General features: G+C 41.9%; 1 protein-coding gene across 3 annotated transcripts in view; it reads left to right on the top strand.

Annotated features, from left to right (window-relative positions):
• LOC112457592 (protein Tob1-like) overlaps positions 1–27,829 on the top strand; it is a 175,757-nt gene that overhangs the window by 77,241 nt on the left and 70,687 nt on the right. For 2 of the 3 annotated variants that reach the window (XM_025020767.1, XM_025020752.1), the window contains exon 1: positions 17,900–18,229. The exons of the other annotated variant lie outside the window; for it this stretch is intronic. The gene's annotated coding sequence lies outside the window, so the exon portion shown is untranslated. Of the gene's footprint in view, positions 1–17,899; positions 18,230–27,829 lie in introns of those variants that run through there. 3 annotated transcript variants of the gene reach the window in all.

Genomic DNA, 27,829 nt, shown 5'->3' with positions numbered 1-27,829 from the left:
AGAGAGAGAGAGAGAGAGAGAGAGAGAGAGAGAGAGAGAGAGAGAGAAAGAGGAGGGGAGGAGGCGCGGCGTACAACTGGGTCACTAGAGATAACGCCCGTTATTATTTATCACCCGTTGCTCCTGCATCATGTCGCCGTTTAACGAGCAAAGTTTTCGTGAACGGAATGAAGGGGAAACTTAAGAGAGAGGGGGAGGAAACCCTTTAATTCTTTGGCGCTCGCGCGGTTGTCAATCGTTGCGAGGTGACCCGTGCCACTCTCTTCTCGTACGTGCCTATTTTGTAACAAATCGAAAATTAAGCGGTCCAGTGCCTATTTTGTATTCGATTCTGCTGCGGTTATATAGGAAAGCACGAGGCGAAATTGCACATCTTCGACCGCATTATTTTGTACCCGAAACATCTCTTGAGAAAACCTGCATTCGATAATCGCTAATGTGAGAAAAAGAATATTCTTAAAACAGACAGCGTTTCTTTTTAGTGATACTTAACGGAGTATTTTATCTCCAATTTGCTAGCACAATTTCTTGCGCACGTCGCGATACGATAATTGTTGCAGGAAAGTCGACGCGTTTCAACATGACGTAAAAGCATATGTACTTTCCAGATAAGAAATACACGTTTTATCGCGCGACTGAGATAACGGTAAATTACTCGTTATCACGTGGCACACCGGCGGCGTGGACCGTTTTGTGCTTATGTCATGCCTAAAAATTTCACAGATGCTATATCGATCGTGGGAGAGTAGGTCAAGGGATATAATTCAGCCGGAATACAACGTGGCTATTTGGGAGACAGAAAAAGGGCGGTTAAATTGAGTCATCGGATTCTTTTACAAGCGAGATCTTAGCAAAAGACTCACACAATCAGCGCGACAGTTGTACAAAGTATTCTCAAATTAAACGGCCAAACTCCGGCAACATACATTTTAAAACGTATTCTGGATTAGAGAAAAGTAAGTTACGCAAATAAAACGTTAAAATTCTAAAGTGTTGTTGAAAATTGCAAGGAAAAAAGAATGCATCGTTAACGGGTTTTGAAACGGAAAATTAAACAAAATTATTCTTCCATTTTTTTGTAAATTTTTGTTAAACATTTTTGGTTTCATGTTTACGCTATTCTATTTCTTGTTTTTTTGCTAAATGTATGTACCATCGCAGTGCGATTGGTCAATCGAAGATCAGCACAGTGCACCTATTATGGTAATTCGATCGGAACGGTCTCGCGGTGACCGCAGAAACGTGCTTGCCGACCGAAACGGAATGCCCAGAGTCTGCGCCAGCAACGAGGAAACGCTTAAGTGGAGCTTGGCTTAAATTTTCGAGACCGATATCGCCGATCCGGAACTGGATATAGCCAAGTTCATTCGCGGGTTTCACTAGTGGCGCCCGACGCATGCCCGCACACCGAACAATTCCCGCGAAGATTAACGCGGGAGCTCTTAATCCACCACTGAGATAATGCTACCATTGTACGTGAACAAAACTCGCATCATCCGCTTCACCTGCCGAAAAGACGGAAATGTCCATCTTAGCGCGCGTAACTACACGTTCTTTTTACCGTAACGGTATAGATTGCTAAATCGATTAGTCCATTAAACTCAGACTTAAAATTCAATTGTTTACTTTCAAAATGATATGTGTATATTTTAGAAATAAACAATTGGATTTTAATTATATCGTATAATAATATACATAAAAGAACACAAATATATCGAACACATTATTAGACTTTCTCTTTGTATAATTTTTTAGCTGCTATTATTATATTATATAGTTTATTCTTAAATACGCGGATATAAAATTCGCAGAAAGCAGTGACATATATGTAATACGTCGGTCAATATTTTCCCTTATTCGCGTAATGAACCGTAATTAGTATTAATGGCAGTTAATTATATCTCACGAGATCGAAGAAGTAATTAAAGTACTCCAATTAAATATTTCCCGGATACTGCCGCAATTAGACTCGGGGATGGCGCTTTGTCATCCAAGAAAGTAGCAGCGCATTCTAGCTTCTTCCGCGTCGGCGACCATCAGTTTCTATAGAAACTTGAATTTAATTACTCGGGCATAGTGATCAAATGTGGCGCACAAATTGTCGATTAAATTCCAGAGGCAGGAAAATTGCCCGTCAGCAATCGAGAATGGCCATCGTAAAATACGTCTGTCAGAAACCCTCTCGCGAATCGCAGGGTCATCACGTCCACGTTGAAAGCGTTAACCAGATAAACGGAAAAAGAGCAAGGAAGCTAGGGAAGAAGAGAGGGAGAAAGTGCGAAGAGCACTATCCGTTCGCAATCAGAAAGTTCTTTTCGATAACAAGCAGAATAAATCCGCGTTTTTTGTCAAAATTAACAAAATTTTTGGGACAAAGAGAGAAAAAGAAATGACTATACCTAAGAAATATATATACGTAAATAACAGAACAAAGGAACAATAATAATTTTCGCGTAAAGGAATTTCTGTATAGTAAAAAATTTATTTATAGAAAATGGGGGCGGAAAAGCAGGGAAACCTGAGTTCACGTAACTGGATGCAATTTGCAGTAACTGCATTAAAATAGAAGAAGCCTCCTTTTAATAAATTTCCGAAGCGCGCTTTACACAAGCAACTATTTTTCTCGACGATAAAATCGATAACCCGATCATATTGACTTGAAGAACCGGCTGAAGTTTTACCGCGGTATATAAACGTTCGTGTTCTCATCATATAGGCTCTATAAAGGAGGGAGGGCGGGGCCTTCGAGAGCAACTCGATTCGAAGTAATTTAGACAGGTCGGGCCCGGAACTCGCTGAGTAGTGGGACTTGGAAGTTTCCGGCTTTGACAAGGCCGAAGGACGGCGCTCTGGCATTCAGTTGACATTAATTTATCTTCCCGATGATGAATTCGCCTGAATTCAACGGAGCACCAAGAATAAACTCACCGTAAGCTCACGGTCTTAAATGCACCCCGGGGTATTCCTGAAAAATAATTACGAACTTATTTTCGCTCGTCTCGAACACGTTCTTAATTTGGCAATTTTTTATTCCAGTTTGCTCTGATATCGTAATAATAGTAGAAGATGTCGTGCAATATGATTGATGCCTTTAATTACGTAAGTCTAAAGTGAAGAGCTATGTAAGAATTTTAAATTAAAAATCTGATTTGTTTTTTTAATCCTATTCGGACGTTTCTATGGCTAGAAAGAAATATATTTTCAATGTAAATGTTTAATTTAAAATGATATGAACATTGTTCTCACGTTTAAACCCAGAGATCAAATTGTTTCAAATACTTTATGTGTGGGATTACATTCAATATACGAAAATACATATCTTGCGAGTGAAATGTGGGAATATTACGCGGATGCTTTGAAAGATGCCGACGGAATGGAAGAGAAGGAAATGCCGGTGAGAAAGATGCCAGTCGATATGATCGGGGCTTTTGTAGGAGCGATTTCTGCGAGCTTCCGAGCTCGAAAAATTGCTCCATTCTTCATCAGGGCACAGTCGAGACCGCGATGTATGACTCCATTTCGAAGTACGGGTTATATCGATATTTCTTCTCTATGGTTTACGTTTGGACGAAAAAGAGCACCAGGAGCAACAATTTTCATATCCGATACGCATGTAGAATTTCTACTATCGTTCTCATAGGTTTCTGTAATACCTTCTTCGCCGTTCTGGAATTTTATTATATTCTTTATTCAACGGGGGAAAAATAGCGGCGGTTTCGACGTTTATTGTTAATAAAAAAAGAACGCCGTTATTATTTACAGTGTCGTGAAATATTTGCTCCGTCACGTTATTTTCTTTTCCCGTCTTTTGTCTTTTCTCCGCCACGGAACATCTCCAAAATCGGAGGAGCGAATCGAATCACATGCTTCGGTCGTGTTTGACCACTGCGAGAGAATGGCAGGTGTCTATAATAATGAGCGATGGGTCTCGCACCCTCAGGACTCGGGGATTAAGCTGAAGTAGCCGCGGACTCCTACCCCCTCGAGCAAGACCCCATGTCAGAACTGTGTCAGAAACGTCACCCGTATCGTTGTCCGAACCGAGATAAAATTACGCGGGTACGATCGAAGAGGACGAGAAAGCGGTCACAGGAGAAAAGACGTCGGAAAATATAACATCGTCAATTTACTTCTTTTTCTCTGTCCTTTTCGCTTTTTTCGCCATTTCGCTCCCTCTTTCGCCGTCTCCCTGCGCTTCGAAACGACGAAACGATCGATGTGACAAATCGACGTGGATAAACGACGCGAGTCCGAAAGGATCCACGATGGATGTTCGCGAAACTGTGTCAGTGGGTCCATTGTCGTGAGCCGCATATTACCGGATTCGAGCGTTCTTAAAGTGTTCGTAAAACGAGGTCTCGTCAACGTCGACGTCGTCGTCGTCGTTGTCGTTGTCGACGATATGCCGCATCGACGTAACGCGCCCGTTATTGACGAGGCGCTGTGACCCGTATTTGGTAACTGCGCGCTCGTCTCTACCTCCAGCATTTCTCTCTGTAGCTCTCGTTCCGCCCTGCCCATCATCATCATCCATCGTTCGTCTTGGCGTCGTAATTCATGATTGACAGCGATTTATCACCGTCTCGATCTCGCGGCCGATACTATGAAATTGAATTGGGCGATACGAGAATCCAATCTGCCGCGAATTTGCATACGAGCTTAAACAAACCCGTAGCTCCCTGCTGCAGCCTTGCGCAGAGAGAAGGAAACGCTTTCCTGAAAACAGCGATCTTTATGAATAATACATTTTCGATTTAAATATCTCGGGTATTTTGTATTGTTATTTGGCGAAACAAGGAGAGGAGGTTTTCGTGAACGAGTCGCGACAAATTTACATCGTCGCTTTCGCACGGAGGTGCAAATTTATCGATCTGTGACTGCTGCACGCTTTCGCGGAGCCTTGTGTGTGGGGAGAGGGGGGGGAGGGGGAATTCGCGTTCAGTTGAGCGGAAGTGAGACATCTTGGAATTCCGATTGCGAGCGCGTGTACATAATGCGAGATGTCATCTCGCATCGCGATCTGCCAGATATAGAGCACAGATGTCAACTGGTATCCGCTCGGTAGATCCCGCATGCATGCGCGCGGGCACGTCACGAAAACGCCTGTCAGAATGGATGAGACGCGCAAAGAGCTGGACCTAGTCCACCCCTGGTATTCTCGAGATGACTCGATTTTGCACGTAAACCTCTGACGTGAGCCTGAGATTAGGGGTCGGTCCCTGCAGGATACTGACCGTACGCACGGCCACCACATTCGCGTCCGTACACAGGACGGATGTGACGGGAGGAAAAGGGAGAGGGTTTACTACTCCCTTAGAAGTGCGACCCCTAAAAAGCACGCAAGTCGGCTACATCGCTTTCGCATTAGCCAAAATCGGGATACTCGGCTGCTGGACGGCCAGTGTTTTCTCCACTTATGCAAAACTAGGCGTTTTTGTAGGCGCCGATGTGGATGGATACGTTGTATAGCAAGGTAAGAGGCGAGGGGTAGAGAGATCGTGGCTGCAGAGACGCGAGAGAGACGGACGAAAAGGGGGAATGCGCCCGGGGGAAGAGGGGAAGGAAAGTGGTAGGCAGGGGATGAAAAAGCAGAGTGGTGGCTGTGCAGGATCACGTGGGCGTACACCTACGTATCGTCAGCCATCTTGGCAGTTTAAAGGCTTCCCAGGGCTCCGGACAAGGATAACTAAATCGTCTCGTTTATATCACACTTTGTAGCGAGGGGGATGATGACGCACCCCTCAGTGAAAAACTTTAAGTACAGGCGGTCGCGCGAACGCGTTACAAGGAGATTCGTTTGGAATTTTGTGCAAAGGATACCCTCAAACTTGATGCAAACAATATAATATTATGCATAGTTAATCATATATTGTGTTATATATGATGTTATATATATATATATATATATATATATATATATTAGCGTAATAATAATAATAATATCTTTTACTTTTACTATATTACGTCAAGCATCGTGAAAGCCAATCCTTTGAAGAAGCCGATCGAATTTTCGCAACGCTTCAGCATAATGTGATTACGAGCGACATATTTCATAAAATCAAGTAAATATCGTAAAAGAGGGCGAGCTTTATAACGCGTATCAAACGATCCATATGGTCTCGACACAATAATCGTCTTAGAAACGATGCAAAAACGGACGGCTATAAAAGACAAAAGCGGCGAAAGGACTAACCTTCATCGCAAATAAAACGAACCGAACTTGTTGAACGATGGTTCGCGCGAAATTCAATGTAAAATACAAATGTTTTTCTTGGGTAGCCGCACGCCCATTTCTCGCGCTCTGTGACCACTATGATGCTCGACAGTTGCAATACTTGCTTCCCGTTTACTTCCACTTTTTTATTTTCTCCTTCTTTCTTTCTTTCTCGTTTCGTTCTATCTCGCATTTCTTGGGAAACGTCGGGACCTAGACGATGTTCGTCGGCTTGTTCATCACAATTTTGTATTTTCTAGCGTTTTAAAATATTCCAGTCCTCTCGCAATCTCGCTTTTTACAACTGACCTAGTTTCTTTTTCTTATATTTGCCCAAACCGTTTTTTTCACTTTGCGTCTTGATTACTCTTTCAAGATTTAATATAAATTTTAAATTTTACAACACACATACATACACACTCGAAGCGGTATTCGGAAATAAATTAACGTAAAAAATTTTCATTTCTATTTATAAATATTTAAAAAGGAATATAATCCCGCGCGAGACATTAAATATCTCCCGACAGAAATATCCTCCTACACAAGTAATACGACGCTGTGTTTTAACAAGGAGAAGAAAACGTGGGGTGCGTGATGCAATTAAACCTACATCTACCACTACCATATATGCCATTTGACCCCATCTCGTGATTCTCATCAAGGTTACATCTTTGTTCTTCCATCTCTCCCTTTCTTATCGCCCATGATGGATCACGAAACGATCTTCGCGGAGCAGCATGAGAAGGACCATCGTCCAGAATTGTGCCAAGTAATAAACCGCCATTGTATCTGCCATCCTGGTCGATTTCTCCCGACCGACCCTCCTCAACCCCTTCTCCCTCTCGTTTCTTCGGTACGTAATCCGAAAGACTTGGGGGTTTGCTCGTGCAGGAAATAGCTCGACCTTGACCTTTAACCGCCCGTCCCACGATCTCTCGCTTAAGAGTGTCCCGAGGTGGCAGCAGCGCCGGGTAGGGTTGCTCCAACCCTTTTATCGATCGCTTTCTCGAGGTGGACCTCTCGGAAAACTGCGAAAGACGCAGTTTTTAATGGTTTCCGCGACGAGGACCGAAAGCGTTATGAAACTATAAACCTTCCTTTTTCCTCTCTTTCTTGTTCCCCTCCACGGTTGGTGGGCGAAAAAGAGGTAAAAAGGCAATCGGAATAACAAAGTTAATCCTCCGCCCCCGATGTTCTTGGAGTCGTTTCAAGTGTAGTAAAGTAATACGAGGTTGCCTTTATAATACAGATTTGCATCTTCTTTTCTCTGACAATTGAATGAAAAAGAGCCTTTTACTAAAAATTAAGAAATGGGGAGACGATGTCTGATTTAAAATTGTAGACGTAACTCATATCTTTAACAAATATAAACGCGACTCTCTTCGATTGAATGAAAACGAGAACAACAAAACTATCTGTTTTTATTTGTAATACCTAATTGAAATAAATCGAAGTGTGATTAAGCGAAATTGGTGGAATAGTTAATTGATTTAAGTCGAAAAATTATTTTGAAATTTGAAAGATCGATAAAATATACCTTCCTATATAAATAATTCTTTATTTTTTGCGAGATATGATGGATTTCACGGATGACGGTAATATTACTTTCGTAAACGATTTGCCTTTTGTATTATACAATGGCCATGTCAGCCGCATTCAAATGTTGTCGACAGCTTTATACGACCGCTGACGCGCGCAGTGTATTTTTATAGGGTATACGTTTCACGTGGCTTCACAGTTTCGTAACTCGTAATTTCTACTTTATGACGTATGCATTACGTGTTAAGAGAGATATCGTCGCCTAGGGATCAAGGTGCCATTCAACGCAATGCAGTTTATCCAGGTTAGGGGTCCTACATCTCATGAATGTATGCATGAAAAATGTCACACGGTGCTGACAAACGGAAAATGGAAATTTTGATTTGCCGTTACCACAATTATTGGTATTATCATTTTTATTCGCAAATTTGTTCGGCTCCTAGGGGACATAATTTTCCGGACGATGACATCACGAAGAATCGCGTATGTTTTAATAAAGCAATCGCAAAGTCGGCGTATATTTTCGACGAAGAAATATCGAGCGGTAACAATAAAAGGCAGGGAATAATCGCGGTAATTTTCTTTCGCTAATTATTTCATTCGTTCATAACATTCCTTATAATTGTTTTTTTGTCGCCGCGGCCATTGCGATTCGAGGTATCGCAGTTATACACGATGTCCCCGACTCCCGATTACAATGATATATAACATGATATATACGGCGTACTCGTAATATTTCGTCTTTTTGCATGTCTAAGAATTACTGACGCAATAATTCGGATCGCGGATCGCGGGTACGGAAATTTAACTCGGCACGCCCGAAATATCTCATCTCGAGCCTTCAATATTTTATCAGTCCCAACGGCGTGCGGCGCTCGTTGAACAGTCACCACTTAATTTGCACACGGGAACTATGCGGTGCATCTGTTATGCGCATAACTAAACCGTTCGCACTTGCATCTGGTGACGATGGTGCGGGGCTCGAAGTGCTATTCCGGAAAGTTTGCCAATTAATCCGGACCGCCCGCCCGTTCGAATGTAATGCAGCACGCGGGGATCACCAATAACATTATTCTAGCGTAAATACCGGCGACAATGTCCGAATTCCGTTGGCACATATATCTCATCGGTGGCTATTTATAGTTAATCGGTCTAATTCGCTTTTGTCTCGGAGAAGTCTAGAAAACTATTTTCACCGCCTTAATCCCAGTAATCGAAATACTTTTCATTGTAGGATTTTCGATCAATTATGCTACATCTAAAATTTATATAAAGCTCACGCTGCTATAGATTATATAATAAAAAGTTCTACGTTTCCATTTAGTTCTACGGATTTGATCGTAGTAGGATTAATATAACATTAATTCTTAATAATTAATGTGAGATTAATTTGTTGAAGTAAAATACAACCGAGTCTTAAATACTAACGTACGCCGATATTGCCGCGCGCCGATGTTCTGTAACAAGGATCTCTTTGAAAAGAAAGCGGGCGAAGAAAAGAGGAAGCGACAAAGGAGGAGGCCCGATGGTGGAACCGCGAACACGACCATCACGGTAATGGGTCTCGCGCTCGCTGTTGTAATAATTGTGAATGTAAAACTACGCCACCACGTTGCCGCCGCCGCCGCCATCACCGTTTCCTTATGGTAATATGAGCATTGTCGAGAAGATTGTCGGCTTGGCCTGTGACTTCCTCATTGGGAGGCTGTCCACGTCTGACAGTGAATCCTCACAGCGTGCCCACAATCTCATCGTAAATAAGCGGGGATTATGCGTCTCGCGATGACGTCCGCAATGCGTTTCAACGGACGAAATGTTCCTTGTCACGTCTTTCAGTAATTGAAAATTATTATCTAATTTATGGATATTAATCTTTTGCGGTATTGAGAAGCCTCTGAATAATCTTCTTTCACTAAATGAAATAATTGAACCTAAATTTCTTTGTGAAATCCTCACGTTATTGTCGCTGCATTTTTATTTCTCTGAAGTTAAGTTTACATATTAGAAAATATTATATAAATTGCATTAGGCGAAACGTTTCTATTGTTTTTCAGTTATTGAAAATTATTGTCTAATTTCCGGAGCTAATAAAAAAATTAATAACGCATTATCGAGAACTTTTCAGGAATTTTTTTTACATCAGATGGAAAAAATTGGGTCCAAGTCTTTTAAATCTTTTATTGCTTTTATTATTTTTGCTTCTGTAAGTTACGACGCTTGCAGATCGGAAACTGCACTGTATAAACATCAGCCAGTTAGTTTTCTGAAAAATATTTGTAGCAGTAGCGTGGATCTCTCTGAAATCGATGTTCGCAGTCTTCCTTACTGCTTGGCATCACATATTCCCCGTCCTTTTCTCGTTTCTTTTTCCCCGGTATTTTCTGTCTCAGATATACCCACCGATGACCCAATTCGCGTCGGTAGGCAGGTCGCCATACCGCACATCGCATAACTATTGCCCGTGGCGATGCGATACGATGCGAAAAGGGCGACCGTGTGCCGTCTCTTCACGAGGGCGTTTCCTACGTTCCCCGGCGAGTAAAGAGAGAAAAGGTTGTTCAGTGGGGTAGTCCGCATCGGACGGAGTAGGATGGTCTTGTATATTATGGGTAATCCCTTTTGTGGAAAAGATAAAACGAAACGGCTCCTCGCGGATTAATATCCAAGAACGTATTTATAAGCGGTCGCATCCTCCTGAAAGAGGGGAAACAGCCGCGGAGATTAAGCTCTTGTTGCAGAGCACGATTCTTTTCTCTGCCGCGTCTCGCTCAGATTACCGGTAGCGGCCGGTTATTAGATCGTTGCTGGAGAATGTTAGAATTGCGATGAGACTGAAAGAGTAGAGTAATCTGGAACGTTACGTAATTTCTATGATATCGCCACGATAAAGGTATCATGGAAATCAGCTATTTTTCTCCTTAATGCGAGCGAATCATTGGCCTTAATCTCCTTGATCTTTTAGAATCGAATAAAATAACGTTATCACTTTCAGTTCACTGTGATTTTTTAATTTTGACTGAAAATATCTAATATATATTCATTAATATCTCCTTTTAGGTTATCGTAAAATATTCAATCTTTATTTTATTAAAAGAGCTGTATGTTTCATCATCCGTTTTTACTGAATGCGATTCTAAAATAAGTTGATCGGATTGCGTCTCCGTCGCAACCATCCGAGATATAATTTTTCCGTGGAACTGGGTTAAAAATGAGAAGTTCTATCAGATCGGAACAAGACGTTCGAAGGAATTTATTACGATCAGCTTCCCTCGGCGCGGACTATACATATTTTCAGGGTTTAATAAAGATAAAGATGCCATTTATATACTAGCTGTGCCATTAAATACGATGTCGCCGATTGATTTATCGACGAAAGAAGGTTGTTAAAGGACTCGCGTTACTTACGCCGTGGCATCTTTATCTTTACGACCGTTCCGTTTGCCATTATATTCGGAATGCGACCGAATTATTGATTTGCCGTTAAAAACCGATAACTGAAACGTCCATGATTAAACGACATTATTAAATCGATCTACAGGAAGCAATAATAATCGACCTCGTATATTAGTTCGCGCGCGGGAACTAATGTACATACAGAATCTTATGCAACAGTAATATATGTATGTATAATGATCCACTGCAGAACTAGATTAATTAAATAGCACGCTAACGCGCGTTGCGCAGTATATTACATTACGACAGCGAATGTGCACCATTAAATATCCATTTCATAGATTTATTAATTTCTATTTGTTAATCTGCATTCAACAATTTACTTATATTTAGTACTACGTCATGATCGAATATATTATAAATGTGTTATCTTATACTGATCAATATATATGTCATAAAATAAGTTTCGTGATATTGCTATTCAAGTACGCGCAAGAGTTACTAATTTAACAGTAAATTTCTAGAAATAATTGAAGTGGCTCGCGCGCGATGACGTTGATGGCCGCATGGCCATCTCGTTTAATCCGATAATTAAATGCGCCTAGCAAGCGACGTCGGAGCTGTGCGTCGCTTGATGTGGTCACAAGGACCGGTACCGAGATATTTATCCGCGAATTTATCAGAGGATATTAAGCGTGTTCAGGATGTACGGTCGGTATTTCTTAATACAACGGGAACAAATCTAGATTTCATCTCTCTGCCACGCTCTTCTCTCGTAAAATTGTCGCCTTTGTGCGGACAAAGTCGGCTTCCATTCCACGCAGGAAATAAAATCAGTTTCATAAAACTTCAGTTTACGCTTTCGTATAGCGACGTCCGTAACGCGGCTTCTTTATTCGCCAATTAATTGTCCCGATAAATTGGGATAACATCGAGGATGAATAAATCTCAATAACAATTTAAAGTTTTTTTTTATTGCAACATATACATCGTGCGTTCATTTCCATTTTGCTCCGGGCAATAAATCGAGCTGTTTCTCTCGTTCGTGTGTATTTTGTCGAAACATGTAACGCAATATTTCGCCCTCAATTGTAAGGAAGTCTACAAACGACCTCAAACTGTCGCACGAAATTTGACGTGTAAAATTAAATTTTGGATTGAACGTGTCAAAAAAGAGAGATAAAATCGAGCAGATCGGAATTGAATAACTCTCGCGAAGGTATTTCTTAACCCGAGCGTTCTAGAAATACGTTTATGTCGATTATGTGAATAAAAGCGATATGAGAAGTAAAATTCGCGAAAGGAAAGGAGTCGCAGGATAATTTTGATACGATTAGTCATACAATTAACGGGCGGAAAATTTTATCACGATTTATATGCACGATTTATATTCGTTACAAGTTTCTCCCTCCATAGATCGGCCATTTTCATTATAACAAACACCGTGATATTACAGCAAGTAAACCCTTTGGGTTGTCCCTTGACACATTTATTGAATCATATATTAAGAGAATGGGGGAGAACAGATTAAAACCAAGAGATGTTGCAGCTTTCTGTCCTTATTTCGAATATTATTACCCAATATTATTACCGATTTTGGTGTAGACGTCATGCACATGCAATAGTCAAATTACACATACAGTTATAATTATTATATTTTAACATCATCAGTGAAATTTCGTGCTACATTCGATATAAAAAGCAATATCTTTAAAGATGTTGATGGGCACTACCGTGATATCGCGACATTAATTTTGCGCGAAGAAAGCCAACTTTTTCCGTTTCGTGAATCATCGAAATGATATCATGGCACGATGTTTTACATACCACTTCCTAAATAGCTCCAATGAAATAAGTATCATTAATTTTGTAATATTAATGCCCTTTATTGCGACGTCAGGCAACCGCAACTTTTTCCCGCTGTTATATCAATTAACGCGCGCGCCCGAAACTTTTGACCTTTCGACAACGCGAGGCGTTACACGCGCAATTACACGAGCCGCGATTTATCAAGCCGCGAGGAATGAGAATGAAATCACGCGGGGGGGGGGGGGGGGAAGGACGTCGTTTACGGCGGCCAATCGCAAGCGCCAGGCGAGAAATTAATTTCGAGACGCCGTAAATCGAAGCACTGGGCTCCGACTACTGACGTTTCTACCGCCCGCACATCCCGGGATTAATTGCCGTCGCCGTGGTGATTAGGGAACCGTTCCGGGTTTGCGCCCCCGCTAAATCCGCCGTTATGAAACATCTCGTTAGTGTGCGCGCAATGGTATGCGTCGCCCGACAACCCGGTGCGGCGTGTATAAACACTTGTAGAACAGAGGCTATACGCGCGGGGCACGTGTGCGACGGAGGCATTCCTGCGCGCGAGAGGCCGCGCAATCGGCTGCAAAATTCTCAACGGCGTCCTCCTGCTCGGATGCTCCGCGAATTTCTCGGTCGTATCATTCCGGGCGCCGAGAAAATCGCAAAAATCGTGTAGCGCGATATAGCTATTAGCGTGAATAAATCACTCGAGATATGTGCCGTGTTACTTTATGAAAGTATCAAAACGTATCATTGAGAATAATGTCAATTTAATAATCTGCAAAGGTTGTTTACAGACAATATATATATATTTTTTAATTATCAAGTTATTTTTATTATTAAATTAATTACGTGTCTTTAGATTTTTAGCGATCGCGATAAGATGATTTATGGCTATCAAATTTGCTTCTCGATACAATTTCGTCGAATTACGATATATCGATTTTTCATCAGCACAAACACGAACGAATCTAACCATACGCGCGAGCACGTTATTACGGGATTTCGGAGATCTCCGAATCGCTTCGAAACATGGATACTATATGGATACTACGTCGATTGCCTGGCTCGTTGCTCGCCCCATACTTGAGGCTTTGCCGAAGCAGGTGCCCCTTCACGAATCCCGCCAACCAGAGACTCCAGCACGTCGAGTTTCGAAACTCATTGTCGTCACGTCGCGTCGACGAGTCCTGTTCTCATTGGAGAGCAATCGAACGACGGGCTCGACATAGCTTTGCGACCTATTCCGGTCTCGAAATCGATAAAATTCATTTCATGTTCGGTGCACGGCGACGGCGATTACGCGAGCTTAGTCCGCGGGATGGCAAACAAACTTTACTCGAGACTTGGGCGAGTTTTTAGTTAGTTTTAATGTTTGGAGAGAAGAGAAATGCGCTGTGTTTTAAGAGACGACTCGATAAACGCACGATGGAACTTTCTAATTAGGTACAGTCTTCATCATATTTTCGTATCTCTTCTCTCGAAACATTAATTTGTTAATAACTAAAGGTAGCTTTATAATCTGAAAGTTTGATAAAGACATGATGCAACGTAATTATTTTTGTTGAATCTGTTATTTGAAAGTAAAGTAGCATTTAGTTTAGTAGATGGTATTTGGATCGTAGTTGTCGTAAAATATCACAATTGATTCATCCTGCTGATTAAATTATTCTGCGAATATTATTTCAGTCATGCGAACGCATCTCGTGACATTTGGCGTTAGCTTTACGCCGCGCTGAGTCCGGGCTGTGTTTGGCTTCGCGGTGTCGCGCTTTTGACACTTCACACCTGTGAGACGCACACGAGCGCGGCATCCGAACTAATACGGTCCGACACGACGAAGGTTAGCGTGACACTTAATCGAGTTGGCTGTCACACCTGGTACATCGACATTCGCGTGTATTGACTCAACCTGTCTCGTTCCGCGCGTGCGGTGTTAAAATTGATACAATATTCAGCGTGGAAACAACTGCCGATTCGATCGCTTTGCATTGCGCGCGGAACAAGCTGTTCCGATGATGCGTGAATATACCACCAACACCGATATTGCTGCGAGGAGAAGCCTTGACCCCGACATGATGCTAGAGCAATCGACGCTAGAGCAGCTTCGGCAATTTCGTAACGAAGGAAACGGTACCGCGTGACAGTTCCGCCAAAAGGTTCGTTGATTAGAGGCATGACAGTAATGATAGTACTTGTGAAGCACCGTAAACGAATTCGCCATTTAATTTTAGCACATGAATTTTTATACTTGCTATTTTTATACTTGCATTTTCTTATAAGTAGAATAATAAATAAATAAATAAAATATATTGCGAGAGAAGGAAAAGAGAGAGGGAAAGAAAGAGAGAATTCTGTTTAAATAAAATATATATTTAATATAACTTTATAAGAAAAGTAAAGAAAATAAAATAAAAAATATAACTTTATAAAGAAAACATTTTTATTATCACATATGAACAGAACTCAAATCGTCGCAACCTGCTCGTGAAACTTTTAACTCTTGAGAGAAGAGGCGAATAGGTTTCCAAAGGTATTGTCAGACTATGATCTTCCGGTGCAAGTTAGCACGGCGATGTGTTATCCCCGGCAATGGGTTAGCTCCGCGAACGAGCGGAGCTCCGGGGCTCCCGCCCGGCTATAATCTCAAATGTCAGAGTTCAGTATAGCGTTGATCAATATTGCCTCTTCGGGCAACTTTGAAGGATACGTTTCTTTATTGTATCGTAGAGCGATGTAACGGCCGATCATGGCTCGCCTGTGTTTCGCTGTGATTTCGCACGGGCTGAATTTTCCACGGCGTGGATCATGATGATACGTCGTACGAATCCGCAGGAAATAATCGCCGCCATTACGGGACGTAAATCAAAGTACAAAGGATCCGCGGAAATTAAGGAAGTTTCGTAATTACGTCGCAGGCTGTTCGCTGGCAAATTTATACACGAAAACCGCTCCGCTGCTATGAATACGATCCCACGTAGAAACAAATTTGTAATTTTCACTTAGCAGCGGCTCTTTACGATCGTAAATTAACGACAGTTGAAAAATGCGCGAAAAATTCGAAGGGACAAATTTTCTGACATTTAAAAATTTACGTTATCATTATACTTTGAAAAATCAAAGCAAGATAATTCAAGTAGAACAAATATATGTAATTAAAAGAGCAATATATTGTGTGCGTCACTATTAAAAACTGCCATGGAGATTGAAACTTTTTTTCACAATTAATGGCAAAAGGTAACGAAATCGAATTAATACAGAATTAATGATCTTCGTGACAAATTTTGATTGAAATTACAAGCCATCCATTAAGACTGTAATTGAGTAATTAGAACCTACCTTAAGTTCCGAAAGTTCTGCTCTTCAGATGTCTCAAAATTTCCGTCAATCGGAACTTGAAGGGAATAGACACGCGCGCGCGCGTAAAGCCATAAGATCAATAAAAATTTTACTCGAGGCGTTTCGTTTTGGTTAGTAATTCATATAATTTCACAAGTGAGATAATTATATATTCTAATTGTATTATATAACTGTTTAATTATATCAATTATACATCAAGATAAAGATTGTTGTAAAATTTGGAATTGTTCGATATTGTGTTCGCAGCATGTAAAGACTCCGGCAAAATCGATACAACTGTATTTTTGTCAACAGGGGAATAATTAATGACCATACGTGACGGTATATACGCGCCCGTATTTATTGCAAATACGTTGATCCACTATGTTGTAACCGAGTCCGGCAAGGAAATCAGATTATATCAATATGCTGCGAATTCATGCTTATAAATTCATTCGACAACCTTCGATATATTTTAAAGTGATCGATTGACTCGGTACACAACTCCATTAAGTGAAACGTCACGCATCATCGTGCAAACTAATCATTCTGTCAAATTTCAAGAGACACGTGAAAAGAAGCATGCACTTCAATTTCCCACTGTGAGAGAGACAGAAAGATAGAAAGAGATGAGAGAGAGAGAGGGAGGGAGGGAGGGAGAGAAAGAGAGAGAGAGAGAGAGAGGGAGGGACAGGGAGAGGAGCGCGCACGAATGTAGCTCATTCCGCGCGTACGCGCCGATGCGAAATCGCTGACCGCGGAAAGAGAACGTCCGCGATCTTGTCCCGACAAGGACGAGGTCGCGAGCGCGACCTAATCCCTCCCTCTTTTCCTCCCCCTGGCCGACCGCGTTACACGCGAGCTACCCCTGACGAGGCTCGCTTCCGCCGGCGGAGAGTTCTATAGGTATATGTAGGTATACACGGGGAGCTGCAGAGTGCAGGCGTACCCCCGGGCTGCTTTGCACTCCGTGGGGTTGCATCGTGCTCGCACCCCCGAAACAGAAAGAGACACACAGACGGGGCGGTCGGGTGGTACCCGTGGTCGTGGTGGGAGAAAGGCAGCGCGGGGAGAGAGAAAAAAGAGAAGGGTAGGAGGGATGGAGTACCGGCGAAGGTTGAGCACGGGAGGGTACCGCCGAGAATTTGCTTCCGTGTCCCAGTAGCACTAATGACCGCCATCCTACCCTCTCTCGCTCCTCTCACGCTGCCGTACCCCACCATCGCGCCCTTGCCCTCTTCCCACCATCGGGGATCGCATCCCCCACTGCGCGGCGACGCCCCTTGCCCCCCTCTTTCTCTCTCCCTTTCTCTCCTTCTCTTTCTCAACCCTCTACGCAATATACATCCAGGATGACTCGAATTACGTCACAACGTCGAGAGCGTGCGACCTGCTCTCCTCTTTCCCCCTTCCCCCCCTCTCTCTCTCCTCGCTTCTTCCCGGAAAGGTACCTATCGTTGTACCTCCACGGATCCGACTCCCCCGCGATTCCCTTCCTGCCGCACGGCGGGGTACACCGTGTACACACGATATATATGTGATGCTCTATATATCTATTCCGCTATAGCGGCCGGCACTCGACGAGACCGAGGGGAAGCCGCCAGTCTCCGCTGGTACACCGAGCTGCGTGCTTGCTCTTTCCCCGTTTACCACGTACGCGCTCTCGTCGCGCAGGCTGAGAGAAGGAAAAAGAAAGGCGAAAAATAGTCGAAAGATAGGAGAGACGGGAGAGAAAGAGAAAGCGAGAGGAAGATCCGCTCTCGTATTTTCAACCGTCTGATACGCGCCCGCGCGACCGCCGCGTATATGCGTACACACGTGTCGCGGAATTGCGGAATCACCGGGATACGTCTAGTGTAACGCTGGGACGGCGGATTTATCAGGGACGTGTGTGTGGGTGCTTTAAGTGGCGGCTTCGAGGAGTAACACCTACAGGTGTGTATACATCGCCGCGCGATAGAGCGCACGTGTACGCGCTTGTGACTACCAAAGCGCTACACGCCGCTGCGTCTAGAGCGTCGCATGCGTATGCGTCTGAGAGAGAGAGAGAGAGAGAGAGAGAGAGAGAGAGAGAGAGAGAGAGAGAGAGAGAGAGAGGATTTCTAAACTGTTGGATTATAAACTGATGGCCTTTCTAAACTGTTTTTTTTAATCGTGCGCATGTATCGATTGTCATACAATCTGATTGACGTTCTGGTTGCTTCGATCGATACCGTCGTCGTCTGTGAACGTCACTCCTTTTTTCTGTCGTCATCTTAATGAATTATTAATGTCATTAAACTTTAATGGTATCTTAATTACGTCTGACGTTATTAGGCGGTGCAGTGAAGTGACAGATCTCAACATCTGTCTTAATCCTTGTATAAGCAACAGTCCGTTCAAATTCACCTGTGTTTACTTCGTCGACAGAAACTTCTTATTCGTCACGAACATGACATTCGATCAAAACTCCGAACTCTTGAATGAACTGATGTTTTTTTTAATTTCGATTGCGTCTATCAAATATTATTTATAATTTTTGCGATCTTATTCAAATCAATCAACAATCGGTATCAGCCCAGTCCAGTTAATCAAACGACGATCTAATGGCTTACGTTGACATCACGAGATCATGAAGCATCGATTTTTAGATCCATCCTACGCTTTGACTCGATCATCATTTTTCATCATTTTCATAAATCCCATTTTTGTAAAGTGTGATCCATGGTCCAGGTGACACAGATCCTCTTAATCAGCCTTAAGGATTGCTTGGTCAAAAGTTACGATAATCGTGTTAGGTGACCGCGAATCGACCCAAGGCTGATTCAGAGGTGTGCGAAACTGTCACCAAGTATCAGCCGACTATGCCAGACTTGTGCGTTCTCGTCGATCCTCGGCGGGCCTAACCGTGGAGTGAGTGTGCCTCTTTAAAGACATGGATAGCGTGTTTCCATCTCAACCTTGCCATAATAAATTCATCATTGTAACACTTCATTAAAGCCTCCCGTCCAAAAGCCTCCACTTTTTTACGATACTTCTATGAACTCAAAAAATTTGTTATTTAATTAGCTCTTAATATTAATGCTAATTTTAAAGTACGTTTATTTTACGAGATGTTATTTACATTGTGATAATTAAAAAGTAGAACAATAGTAGTTGAATTTATTTATTTATTTTTATTATCTACTATATATATTCTTTTTAGAAATGCCAAGAACATATAGATTAAATAATATACTTAAATCTAAACATTAAGCATGAAAAATATAAAAAGGTAAAAATAAGGATAAAAAAGACTAACCTATGTGTATAACGATAATAATGCATCGCAACATGTAAATGATATAAACAGGAAATAGCTAACTTTTTATACTATTAGTCGGAAATTGTGGAATAGAAATTTTTCGTATACAAGATACTTTCTGTTTTCGAGAAAAAAAATAATTGTAGAAACTAATTGATTACACATACATAATTTTTTCATATATTTTTCGTAGAATTCTTCACATTATTTAGTTTATTTCCAAAGATCTGTCAACTTCTCGAGTTGCTCTGTCAGTCAATCAGTAGCGCATATATCTACTCGTTAGGCACACGTTACATCGTAAAACTGTAATCAATTTCTCCAGGTATCTGCGCCTCTTTTGCTTTCGTTTACTTTGACCTCGCTCGGACAGATCCAGTATAAAGCGAGCGCGCGAGCATGCCTTACCCTTTCGCATTAAATGTCTCGTAAATATTGACTTACAGTCGAGTAGGCGTGAGGCTCGGATCATCATTTGCGCTTTACGAGTATTCAGCAGCCGTCGACGGCTGTAACTGTATTCGCTCGTAGTTCACATTCGTATTACACGTGTGTCTCGTCGCCCTGTCCGCGTAATCTGAAGTCACAAAGTTGGCGATACTACTCGAAGAAAGATTACGAATGAAACACAATGTACATCCGTTACATGAGATCGTCGTATATATAGCGTTATATTATATTATACTGCATCCACAGATTAAAAGTCATAAATTGCCGTTACCTTTTTTCGAAATGCAGAAGAAGTTCATAAATAAACTTGACGTAGGACCTAAGCACGTCTCATTGTAATATTCTTTCTGATATTTTTATATAGGATAAAATAAAAAATGTTATATAATGTTCTATAATTATTACACATCACACTGTCGTATGCGAAAATTTCATCTTTATTTTATCCTTACTTTACTATTTCTTATGAATGCACCGTCGCGTCGCGTCAAAAGATCCATGCACCTCGCGATGATACAATCGGCGCGTATTATAGTAATGCCAACAAAATTGGTTTAGGCCACGAAATGACTCGATGACACAATGCACCCCGATTAATCCATCGCACTTTCGCTCGTGATCTACCACAAGCTGCGATCTCCCGCGTTCGCGAACGGCGGATTTAAATTTGGCATCGGCACGCCGCCGATTGAGATTCATCGTCCTAGTCGGACTCTCGTCCCGTGTCAAAGATTGCACCTCGCCGTGTTGCCCGTCAGGTGTTGTAACTGGCCCAGATTCCGGGTAATTTACCAATAGACTGTCTCGCGCGCGCAAATATATCCCGCAACAGCTGTGGACCGATTTCGCAAGCCCGACGAAACCGCCACGGTTTCTGCCGGATCGGTATCGATGTCTAGAATGACGGTGTCAGATCCCGATTTCGTCGACAATCGACCAAGGAAAGGAGAACACTCGATTGATTCGCGTGACATTTGACATTTTCTCGAATTGATAAAATTTAACTTTCTCCTCCCAATTGTGCGAAACTCGCGAATTCAATTAGCGGGATTTTGAGCGATTTGTTTGGCAACGTAAGAGAGGGGGGAGAAGGGGTTTTCTTACGAGCATTCTCTCGAAATGATATATATCTCGCTCAACGAATCTTCCACTAATAATCGCGCGTTACGTAAGTGGGGCATCGCTGGATTATACCGCGTCAATTCCGTCTTTTCGTGATCGTTTTTCCTGCACCAAAGTTGTTTTCTATCATCGCTAATGTTACGTCACGCGGTGACGCTATTACGACGATTCTCCGCTGTTCAAAGTCGGCTGCACACGTGCCTCGTACATGCTGCATTTTTCCCGCGTTTGAATGCAAGGAAGATGCAAAAGAATGAGACCATCCCGGAAAACGCCGAGGCAACGCAATTAATTGTCGGCTAAGTAATTGCAATTACGCAGTTTCACCGGGATCGTGTTTGCATGTTGCCGTCTCTTTGCGAAACAAAGAGAATTGAGCAACGGCACGTTCGATGAACGCGCCTGTCACGTTGAATCGACTTTTTAAACGGATTGCCGGGTTGCGCTCGTGGTACAATTGAACCATACAATATACAATATTATTCAAAACTGCTTATATTTATTTAAGAATACTTTAAAGACATTTAAGACTCACGCTGCTTAAATTACAAGATTAATTTTTAAATTTTGTAGCGGTATGTAATTATTTTTATTTAAATTCTGATTTTTTAATATAATTTTATTGCTAGTTACCTTTTAGCCAATTACACCATGATTTTAATATTTCAATTTATTGTTATTTGATCGCCAAAGCAAAAACAATCTAAATAATTTTTGTTACAAGATATGCGAGAGAGAAATATTGCGTAGAGATTATATTATTCTTATTCACACGATATGCGCGCGTAATTATCGGCGTAAAAGGTCGATGCAAAATACTCGCGACTATATATCTATATTCTTCCGTGCCTCTTTTTGTTTATTTGCGTTCGTCTCTTTTGCATCCATACGTGCATACGCGCACATACACACCTACGCTTATGCACGCCTCCCGTGAATTTTGCATACCAAAGGCTCGTCTGCTCGCGGAATGTCGTCCGACCAGAGACACGATCGTTTGAACTTGGCTTTAGTCAATTATACACTCGACACACTGTTTCTCATCGCCCACCGTCCCTCCTCGTTCCCGTGCCTCATCTTATTTCTCTCATTCTCTCCTTTATATCCTTTGCACGCGCGGATCCGCACAATCGAATCCGGCGACGTGAGGGCGTTTAAAAATTGCGCGTATAACTCGCGCACTTGCGGTCACCTATATGCGCACGATGCATACTGCTGTGCGCTGTCCTTTCATATGCGCGCATTTAAAAACGAATGTTGAGAATACGATTATTATCGTCATTATGAAATTACAGTGCCTCTTCCAAGGTGAACAGCGAAACGTAGTATAATAAACAATTTAGTAAATTAAAAAGAATTAATATCTCATTTATAATTCAATAACTATGGTAACAGTAAGATATCTTTGTATCTTGTGGAAACATCAGTGTCAGATATTGATCCATAAATTTTTTACGACACCCGCAGGTTTTTAAAGCTTCTGTACAAATTGCAGATATTCTATTTTTAGAAGAATAAGCCGTGATTGATACACAAAAATATCACGTGTCGGAATTCTCTCGTAGTTTACACAGATGAATATATTTATATCTTCAGAAAAACTCGGTGCAAATTAAATTTGTGCAAACATTGAAAATAACGCTTTACACTTTTCTTTTCTCAAAAGTTTCCATTGAGACGAGAGTTTATTTTATATTTAAGGACCGCAAGTAGAGACTTTTTATCAGAGCCACTGGTCGCGATCTCGATACTTGTGTTCCCTTCCGTCTTGCGCGCACGAACATTATTTATACTTTTGCTCCGCTTCTTCGAAGTCTGCTGCATTTAACATGAAAGCTAGCGATATTCAGGCATGGTAATGCATCTATCGATCGGCACCGACGACGCCGCGACGGCACGAGATCCCCCGTTCGTAGTCGGGCAGCACGCGTATTTGACATGTGAAAAATTGCACGGACAAGCGGCGCGATCGCATCGACTCTCGGCTTCTCTCGGCGAAGTCTCTCGCGGGTCTCGCGGCAAGATCGAGGAACAAACGGAATAATCGATTTACCGTCGCGCGGATATGACGGTAACGTTGATTACGTAACGCTATCTCGACGCCGTTATTGCAAACGGGCTAAGTTATGAAGCGACGTCGTCGTCATTAGTCGATACATCACCGCAGACTTAATTGGAAAACGTATTAGCTTTTTTTTTTTAGCGCGAACGAAATAGCATGAAGCAACGGCGCGGCGCGAGGCGAATTCGCTTCGCGCACTTCTCGCGTCTCCGGTGATGACCACGTTGTAATTATACAACGACGCGTCAGCACGTGACGTTTGTTCGTGCGAAACCCAAGGTTTCCTCGTGGCTTACTGCATTATAGCAGAAAAGAAATTATCCATATTGCTCGCGCGACGTTAGGTTTTTATTAGACTTTAGGTCGTATGAGTTGAGTCACGTGCGTGCTCAAAATCTATTTCTTGGATCTATTTTAAAATACCGTAATATTATAAATGAAAGATTAACAATAAGTCCTAGCGGACATTTCGAAAGAGACGTCAGGTTTTACCTATTCTTGCGTGTTTAATGTCCATTTCTACCAATGTAGATTAACTTTAATCGTGGTTTAACTTACTTTTTATCTTTTTCTAGTTCTTAGAGTTAGAAGAAGATAAAAGGTAAGTGTTAAACCGAAATTAAAGTTAATCTACATGGACATAAGTCATTTAGTTTTCAAGCAAGATACGAATTCACGATTTTAACAGCGAATCAAGCTTAGTTTAAACCCTGAGAAAAATTTAGAGAATTGTAGACAATTAAATGTAAAATTAAAATGAAAATAATTTTGTCAAGCTCTGAAGAAAATTGGATTAGTTCCTGCTGCTGCACTGCGACCTTCGGTGTTCCCGCGGCGACACCGAATTCATTTATCCCTCGTACGAAGCGGAATTGAAAACGCGTTTCAAAAGGGTCGAGTGCGGCAGGGTGAAAGAGGGATGAAGAGGAAAAATTATGCGCGAGTGGCACGGGTGAAGAGCAATGTGTACGGGAAGCGAAGAAATCACGGATGTTCCATCGAAAGCGGAGCAACAGCGCCGAGTTTCCGGGACAGGACGAGTGTTCCGCGAACAACACAATCGATCGGCGACCTAATCGATTCGATACGGTAGCCCATTCGAGCTGGTTGACTCGTACATGCACGAGCTACACAAGATCCCTCGCGCGTTTCGTTGCCCGAGATGCTCCGTTTTCGTTTCGGCCTCGTCCATCGCCTTTTCCGGCGAGCCATAATTTTCGAGCGCATTTAGAGCAGCCGCTCCATCGTCGATGGAGTTTGGCGTGGTGAGGGGGGCCGGAGGAGAGGGGAAGGAGAATCGGGTGAGCGATATCCGCGCGAATTTATGGCGGCCGATATTTTGCATTGCCTGCACGAAATCGGCGAGCGTGCACGGTGCATGTGCATCGAACAAAACGGCGCCGCTCTCCGGCGACCGACCACTGATCGTTCTCTCGCTATTTATTCTCGAACGATATTCTCGTGCCGCGTGTATTCTATACCGGCGCGGCGCTCGTGATATTACGCCATCAATACTGGATATGCGACCGAGTGTTTCTTTAAATCAACCGGCGCTTCTCCGGGTAGAGGACAACGAATACGGGTAACAAATAGGCGACCGTGGAGGGTAAAGCGCGAATATTCTTAACGATTATTTGCTTGCCTGCAAGCGAGATATTTTCTTCCGCGTATTTTATTTAGACACGGTAGAGCCAGCTTATTTCCACTTAGATGCCAATAGTTTATGCGATGGACATGGACGATAATCGGAATTATAATATTGACATCTGACCGATATACATACGGAATATTTAACTTAATCACTTTGTGGCCAATAGCATATTATCAAAATTCATTCTTCATGTAAAACACGATCAAATGTATTTAGAAAATTCTCTCCCAGGCAGGATAGAAAAAAATCAAATCAGAATATTTGTTTAACACATAATTGCATCTATTTAATTATACAACATATTGAATTCTCAATCTGGTTTTCGCGAAGTTAATCAAAATCCGGACGGCGATATAAAATTATCGTCTCGGCGATAGACAATATCTTTCGTTCGAGCGTATAATAGCGTTGCGCGATAACAAGGAGCACCGTTTTACAGCGCGGATCATAAACGTAGTGCATTTCAGTAAAATCATCTCGCGCCGAACGCTCACTAAAAGTAATAATTGTTTTACGCGTCGTTAAACCAACATTCGCGCACAAGGCCAAAAGACGATTGTCGTCCGGAAGATGACTGGTATCCAAGAAACGCTCGTGGCAACCAGAAGAACGTATCCCAGATAACGACGATGAGTGGCAGTTTCACTCTAGAATCTAGATTTACTCTTCCGAATTGTACGCATTACCTCGCGAAATTTATTGCTGCGTGTGCGCCTTCAGCGGACAATATATAGCGCGCGAGTCTGTGTGCGTGGCGCGCGAATCCGCGTTAATTCCTTGTATAAATAAAGGACTTATCTGCGCAGCGCACTCGTTCCTGCTGTTATGATAACCTTATTAGTATGGAAGCCCTGCCGAAAACAGTGACAATCACGGTTGACGGAATAAATCGATGATGCCACCCGGAATAGCTGTCGCGACGTTTGACTCACGAACGGTTTTGTGTAACACATGGCCGTTACCGGAAAACGTTAATATTTTAAAATATAAATATTTCAAATGACTTGAATATTTAATATGAAATTTATTCTAAAAAGATAAATATTAACCAGTTTTATAAATAAATGATTATTTTAAGTATAAGCGTTGTTATATAAAGTAAAAGCGCTTTTCAATAAATAAATTTTAAACAGGTGTGAAAAATTTATATGAATCGCGTTCCATCCAAATCGAATTCAAAGCGAATTTTAATTATTTATGTTGAGTCTGCCGTTTTTGATAAACGCGCGTAACGCACTCGCGCGACATGGGCTGCCAGATGCCGTGCTCTTTTACTCTCGGTTTCATTCGGCCGTTGAAATTTCTTTCTGACAATGAGTTTCTGACTAACCTCGTATTTTCGTGGGTCTGCATGCAATGTTTCGCGGAATCGCCTCTTTCTTTCCCTCGCCACGGAACTTCTCTAAAAGACGTAGGAGATTTACGCTTCGCGTAAACTCTCGGAGTACCAGAGTAAAAGCCAGCATAGCCACCAGGAGGATATATGCATACGCGATGCGAAAACAAAGGTCCTTTTTTCTCTGTTTTTTTTTCTGGTTTTTTCCTGATGAGTGTTTAACCAAGTGAAATGGTTGAGCTTAGAATCAACAATAATGGTCGCGATAACTACGAGAAAGAAAAAAAAATACTGAGTAATGAGACGCAAACATGTTTTGGACAATTTACACGTTACGAGCTGTTTATTTAATCTTCTCCTTTCCGACAAATTTAATTTGACAAATAAATTTTGCAGATTCTGAGAAAATATTACGTCTACTACGTTTTTTTTTCTTGAGCGGAAAACACTCGTCGATTCTGTACTTTGTACGAAGTGTAGTGCTAAGTACGTAACGTTTTCTATCTGAATAAACGTTTTCATTATGCAGCATGTGCGATAAATGTAACGCATTCATTAATGTTGAAACAGATGTCTCATATACTTGATATACTTGATATAAAAACCCGTTGAATTTTCATGCACTGTCATTTCGCGAATAAACACTAAACATCTTAGCAATAATGTGATTTCAAATTCGTGAAACAGATGAGGTATGTACAAATACACATTATGTCAACTAGCATCAAACTTAGATATATTTAACAAATATATCGTTTAATGTAAAAAAATTATTTCGCTCTTCGCGAAATAATTTATCCGATAATAGATATCCGATAGAGCCGCGTCATGTCGTATGTCATGGAATGCTATTATAATCGGGATTTTAGCCGTAAAGGAAGAGATATCATCAGGGAAGAACATTTCGGCCATTTCGCTCTTCTTCTACGAGCAGAAATGAAAATCCGTTCAACGTTAGCTGGGGTAACGTATTTATCGAGGAAAAAAGAGCGCAGACCACCATTCGAACGAATCACTCGCGTATATCTCTGGCCATTTACCCAGTAAATTATGCGCATCTCAATCAAGACCGTGACTGTTGCTTTTTTCCACTCGTCACGTACGATACGTCACCGTAACACGTGTACATCTTTACGCACGTTATCAATGCGTATATACATACGAGGGAGTTGTACGTGCGTGCGTGTCTGTGTGCGCGTGTATATGTGCGTCGAGCGCGCATGAATAGGCAAATTGCATTACCGTAGACGTTACGAGAAACTAGTTCGAGCCGAACCAACAACGGGCAATAACAACTTTTGCGAGGCCGACGCGACGCCGCTATTTCGAGATGCATCACGGCACTGCCAAACGTATCCTCCCAAGGTCGTCCGCGAATGTCACGTCTTTTCTCCCCCGACGCGTTACGTAAGGCAGGTCTTAATCGATTCTCGTAGCTCGTTCGCGCCTCTTTTCCTCGCCGTTTCTCTCGCGAATTTACTTATCAAATTTTACAACATTCGTTTATTCGTGGATATTCGATTTTTCTTTTAACGTGATATATTTGAATTATATATATATATATATATATATATATATATATATACGAATGTTGTAAAATTTCATAAGTAAATTCGTATATATATATGAGC

The sequence above is a fragment of the Temnothorax curvispinosus genome, unplaced genomic scaffold (genome assembly GCF_003070985.1).
Source record: "Temnothorax curvispinosus isolate PA1 unplaced genomic scaffold, ASM307098v1 QBEX01000740.1, whole genome shotgun sequence".
Lineage (NCBI taxonomy): Eukaryota > Metazoa > Arthropoda > Insecta > Hymenoptera > Formicidae > Temnothorax > Temnothorax curvispinosus.
This window is presented reverse-complemented; position numbering and strand designations above follow the sequence as displayed.